The sequence below is a fragment of the Micromesistius poutassou genome, assembly GCF_964030765.1.
Source record: "Micromesistius poutassou genome assembly, chromosome: 3".
Lineage (NCBI taxonomy): Eukaryota > Metazoa > Chordata > Actinopteri > Gadiformes > Gadidae > Micromesistius > Micromesistius poutassou.
In genome coordinates this window covers 17200860-17207339 of record NC_140273.1, presented here as the reverse complement: position 1 = coordinate 17207339, position 6480 = coordinate 17200860, and positions in this window count along the sequence as shown.

The window sequence follows — 6480 nt, the reverse complement described above, 5'->3', positions numbered from 1 at the left end:
GTGTCGGGTGGTGGCCTGTAGGTGACACTGTTCCCTCTGGCCAAAACATCAATCCCGATGCCCCAGTGCAGTGACGGGGACACTGTGCTGTGGAAGGTGCCGTCCTTCGGAGGAGATGTAAAACCGAGGTCTGACTCACTGAGGTCATAAAAGATCCCAGGGCACTTATCGCAAAGAGTAGGGGATCCCCCGGTGTCCTGGCTAAAACTGCCCAACCAGGCTCATTCAATCTGGCCCCCTAATCATCCCCCTGTATAATTGGCTCATTCATTAATTCCCTCACTCTCCACCTCAAGCTGGTTTGTGGTGAGCGTTCTGGCGCAGATTGGCTGTCGTGCATCACCCAAGTGGGTGCTACACATTGGTGGTGGTTAGTGAGGTCCCCCCTTCACTGTTCACCTGCACTTTTGGCAGTGGAAACACGAACCGTACCACACTTAATCACACCTAATCGTACCGCACCACTCGGTGGAAACATGCCATTAGTTTTTATCTTGGCAAATACAAGGAACTTGTTCAGATCTGCTTAGGCCTCGTAATAGTTTTTCGGTCCACTATGTGCTGCATATTTTTATTAGGATGCACAATCTATAATTTTCATCAGTCATATTGGCCCAAAGGTAAAAGCAGTAAATAAAAAAGTGCAAAGACGCATTGAACACATATAATGTCAATTTAAATCGGGTATGGATGGATGAATGAGCCTGTAACCATCAGCTACAAAATGTCAATACATTATGTCACTATGTATGTCGTATTAAAGTGAAAGAAGAGTTTTGAGATGTTTGTGTCTCTTTCAGTTCGCTATCGGGTGTTTGCTGTAACACCTGACATGAAAGCTATTGATGATGTTGGTGCACCTCCCATCACCGTTAATATTGTGGTACTGTATCATGCATCAACTTGCACAACATTCTTTATAAAGAAAGATGTATGTTTTTTTCTGAGGCTCAGACAGAGCGAAAGTGGGGTAACAGCTTCAGTAACAGCAGGATAAAAAAGTAGTTGTTCAACCATGTATTCAGAATTCCCCATTTAAATGTTTAATTATTTAATCTCTGATTTAATTTGAAAGTTACATCGTAATCTCAATGTTTTTACAGACTCCCAATAATATTTTAGGATCAGAACCTGTCAGTGTGAGGTCAGGAATTTACTCTGGATTTCACGATCTCCCTGACATCGTGAGGTGGGCATATTTTTGGTTTATATGATTGTTACGATTTGTTATAACAACATACATGACCATACAGATTGTGTGTGTGTGTGTGTGTGTGTGTGTGTGTGTGTGTGTGTGTGTGTGTGTGTGTGTGTGTGTGTGTGTGTGTGTGTGTGTTGATACCGGTAGTACTGGGGTGTGGAAAGTGGTAGCCGTGTTCGACAACAGCAAAGGGCACAACTTCTCATCTGAGTTTGAGGTGAAAGAGTATGGTAAGACATTTGTCTTAAAAAAAAAGTATTTGGTTTAATGAGTCAGAACACACACCTGAAATTACTGCTTACCACAATAGGTGTGCATTGCCACTATAAAGTAATGAAGACTATGTATCAATGTTATCACACATACAATTATGTGATAACATTACAATTATTTTGTTTCTATAACACTGCTTTTCTTTCAGTGTTGCCTAGCTTTGAGGTTAAATTGACCACAGATAAAAACTTCTTCTATGTGGACGATCAACAGTTGACCGTAGACATCACAGCCACGTGAGTTCCAGTCAACGTTTTCAGAGTGGGATATGGATACTTAAAGGTCCCATGACATGCCACCAGGTGTGAGTGTGATTAGCCGTTACAAGCCGTATTGAAAATCTGCCTCTCTGACATCACAAGTGGGCGTGTCCACCTAGATGTACGATACGGTACAATAGATCAGTCTACCAGCCTACCCAGTGGACTGTAGCAAACGTTGCTCATCTATCCGTCACACATCTAGGTGGACATGCCCACGTGTGATGTCAGAAAAGCCAGATTTTCAGCTTGTAACGGCTAATCACACTCACACCTGGTGGCATGTCATGGGACCTAAAAGTATTTATCATTTATCTGTTGATAATAATCAACCTGCCTTGCCCTCTCCGGGTAGGAAATGAGTCCTTAGCCCAAGTGAAGGAGTTCAAGTATCTCGTGGTCTTGTTCGTGAGTGAGGGTACGATGGAACGTGAGATTGGCCGGAGAATCGGAGCAGCGGGGGTGGTATTGCATTCGCTTTACCGCACCGTTGTGACGAAAAGAGAGCTGAGCCGCAAGGCAAAGCTCTCGATCTACCGGATGAAGTTCAGTCATCCGGGAGGAACTCGGATTAGAGCCGCTGCTCCTCTGCTTAGAAAGGAGTCAGTTGAGGTGGCACGACCAGTGGGGAGGAGACCCCGGGGAAGACCCAGGACTAGGTGGAGAGATTATATCTCAACACTGGCCTGGGAACGCCTCAGGATCCCCCTGTCAGAGCTGGTCAATGTGGCCCGGGAAAGGGAAGTCTGGGGCCCCCTGCTTGAGCTGCTGCCCCCGCGACCCGACCCCGGATAAGCAAATGAGGATGAGGACTTTCGAATTGACTTTGTAGGAGCAGGGACATTTTATAACTAACTATCTATTCCCAACCTAAAACCATCCATTGCTTAAATTGTCTTAGATTTGGCGAACAACTCTCTCTCTATTGTCAGCCTACATGACATTGCAGCTGGCCTGTCGTTCATGTGCAGTAGGAACCGGCCATAGAGGGGTCTCTATGGCCCCTATGGCCAGCTGAAGGTTATTCTATTCCGTCATAAAGTATTCCGCTTTCTTTGTAGATTTCTAAATCATTTAACTTTCAATACCACTTAATGAATAACAGTTCCATGGCTGTTGAAAGGGTATTTTTGATTTCTGTGTTCAATAGTATAGTGCTTTGGTGAGGCCTAAAGATGTCCTAACTGTCATGTTGGTCTCTACAATGTTAGGTTAATGTTGAGAACCCTGACGGTTCTCCAGCCGCTGACGTACAACTCGTGGTGGAGCCAGGTACTGTTTATACCACAACTGGCAGTAATGGAATTGCAAGGGCCATTGTCAACAATCAAGTTGACACTTTGGACTCTCTGTCCATAACTGTAAGTCACTTGAGCTCTTTGAGAATTTGAAAAATGCTCTAACCAGTTAATTATTCCCCAATCATGTTCTTTAGTGAGAAAAGACCACCCTACACTGGAAAGTTTTTTTTAAGACTTATTGTTGTTACGAGACAATTTATGAATGGATCCCTTTTTTTGATTTGTTGTTGGCCTAAATTGCCACTCTGAGATGATTTATATGTTCATATTTATTACAGGCAACAACAAAGGATGAACATCTTTCAGGAGACAGACAGACAGACATCGGAAACGATGGTAGCCAATGCGTATAGCAGCAGTACCAAGAATTACCTACACATAGGTAAAGACAAAGTGTAGCAGGGATGCAACAATACCACACTATTCAATTATCATATTCAGTATTTTATATCTATATTCCATAATCAATGAATACCAATTGATTATGGAATGGTCTTGTCAAAGCCCTAAAAAATGGCCATTTCAGAAGAGCAACGTCAATGGGCCTTATGTTACGAATCACCAAAGAGATGCTGCCATCATTCCGCATTATTGCCTACTACCAAAATGGAGAGGAAGTGGTCTCCGACTCGATCTGGGTGGACGTCTCGGACACCTGTATTGGCTCAGTGAGCAGAAACGATGCAGTGTTTCAATTCATAGAAAAATAATGCTGAAGAAATTATAAATGATAAAAGAAAAACCTTCATCCTTCACGTCCTTCAAGCGTCCTTCACGCCTCGGCAAACGGTCGCGTTTAGGATCACGGGCGACCCAGGAGCCACAGTAGGCCTGGTAGCAGTTGACAAAGGAGTCTACGTCCTCAACAACAAACACCGCCTCACTCAGAAAAAGGCAGTTTCTCCATGTTGTCTTTCATTTTTTTGTACCAGGAACTTTTAAGTTAATCTATAGGTTGAGCTAAAATAATGCCAAACATGTTCAAATATCACATGTTAAGTACAAGATTGTAAAGAGGGGATGTTTTGCTTTTTATTCACACTGGGACCTTAAGACGTATGGAGCTTAAATTCCATGTTCAATCATTCCTTATTGAGTGGTGTAGGGTAATGTAAGGTTAAGTGTCATTTTTCTGCACCCCACTCAGGTGTGGGATATAGTGGAGAAGGCTGATACAGGATGCACACCTGGTGGAGGGAGGAACCACATGAGTGTGTTCCAGGATGCAGGACTGTTGTTTCAGAGCAACCATATCGGGACTGCGGACAGACAAGGTGATCACACACTCTAGTCACTTTCCCGCCAACCGTGTCCTAGATGCCTTCCTGTATTACACTAAGGCTTTGAGTCATTTAAAGAGTAACTTGCAGGTTGTTATGGCATGTAGAATTGCAATTGCAATGTATTTCATTTTCAAACGACAATGTGAGTGGAGCTGAAGCAGCAGCATGCCTTGCTTCCGTTGACAAAATGTTATCGTGTGGTGAGCAAGCACAGAGACTAATAATTCACCACAACCGTCATGTTCGTACATAAGCTAGAGACAGCCGCATGTAAGTTGCCCTTAAGAACATCTCAAGCCGATGATGGGTAGAGCGGATGTCGTTTAGTGAGTTAGCGTTGATTGTTTTTGTTTTGTGCATATATGCCACAGTAAAGCAACTTCAGCTCTCGCTGTAACCCAATTCCTTTGAAAATCATTTTGTTTCTACTTTGTGACGCACTCAAAATGTATGGTCACCTTTTACCTACTTTTGTTTGTTTTATGTTGGGAATGTAATTACTTTGAGAAGAAAACATATATAATATTGTGAGCATTTCAGTGTTGCCAGTAGGAGGCAGTGTGATGATTTGCCTCTCTCATGGACTCATTGCTTCCTCATTCTAATGAGTGGAGCTGCACTGAACCAAAGCTCTGTTGTCTGTCTCAATCCTTCTCCTGTAATACAGGTTTGTGAAAAAAGTTTCAACTTAAGTACATCCCCATGATGCCCAACATTTAAATATATATTTAAGATTTATTTTGGAAAGGTAGTGGGTACATTTATATTGTTTTGTGAACAAAAACACAAAATCACATTCTTCTGTTGTGTCACTCATGTGTGACCTAAGACACATTTTGCCAGACAGGGAAAACCCACTGGACACTGAGTGATGCGCAACTTCTAAAATAGGCTAGTACAGATTTGAGCATCAGTCTGTCCTAAAAAAGAATCAAATTGCTCCAAATCCTTTTTTTTTTTTTTACACAATATTGTAAAGAATTGTAAGACCAATTTAAGAAAAACAACATAACACAGAATGCTTGCTCATTCATCAGTACACCTTTTTGAGGATTAAATGCTGTTGTGGTATAAAACACTGAGCCAGGTTGAAGGGTAGTGTAACCGATTTTTGAACACATCCAAAAACATCTTAAGCAAAGTCTCCTTAGAGATAACAACTAAAGCCAAAATGTCTAAAGTTAATACTCCTATTTTGACAATTTGATAAACAATCTCAAATTGACTTCTGTTGTGGAGCCTCTTCAGTGGACTTCAAAATCACATCATATCTGAAAGTGCTGTGAAACAAGTGGAAACTTCAGAAAATACTGTCCATCAAGTCCAAGCCTTCTGAAACACCTGAAGTGGACATTTAATTTGCTTGCCTGTAGGACTTTGTGAGACTTTGGTAGGTGGACCATACACTCTGTAGGGGGGTCTGGGGGCATGGTCCCCCGGAAGAGAATAATATACTATTTAAAGTTAAATGCATCAGTCTAGTGCACTTTGAGTGCAAAATTAAGAGGCTGGATCTATGAAGAACTTTATGCTCTTGTCAACCATTTGGTGCTCTCATAAACATTTTAATCATTAACACAATGTGAATGGTGGTAACAAGGCAACACTTATCTTCCCAATCCCAACTCCCCTTGTAGATTGGTTTACAATGCCTCCCTCTGGAACTTTACCAAGGAACTAGGAACCTTTGGATGAACTCGATGCATTTCCACTGCAGGAACCAGGGTCTAAATTAAGTTCCAGGGACATTATTTTACAGGTCAAGAAGGGTCTAGCTGCAGACCTCCATCTTCAGGCCCACCTCCACTGTCAAATAGAGGGCATCCTTTGAATTGCAGATTTGAATGTAACTTTACAGTCCTCTCAATGACACACCAGACCCACCAATCTTAAATGGAACACTAATGTCAGCCACATTGTGAAAAAGGTCACCAGAGACTGTTCATTTAAAGACAACTTAAAAATGTAAAGTGTCCAAGGCTGGGATGCTTCAATTTTATAGGGCTGTGATAGAGAGTATCCTATCACTGGGGGGTAACTGTTCAGCGGATGATAAGTCTGCTCTGAACAGGGTAGTTAGGTCAGCATCCAGAATCATTGGTCTAGACCTCCCCAATATCGGTGACATCTAAAACACCCGCCTAGTCAGAACTGGACTGAAA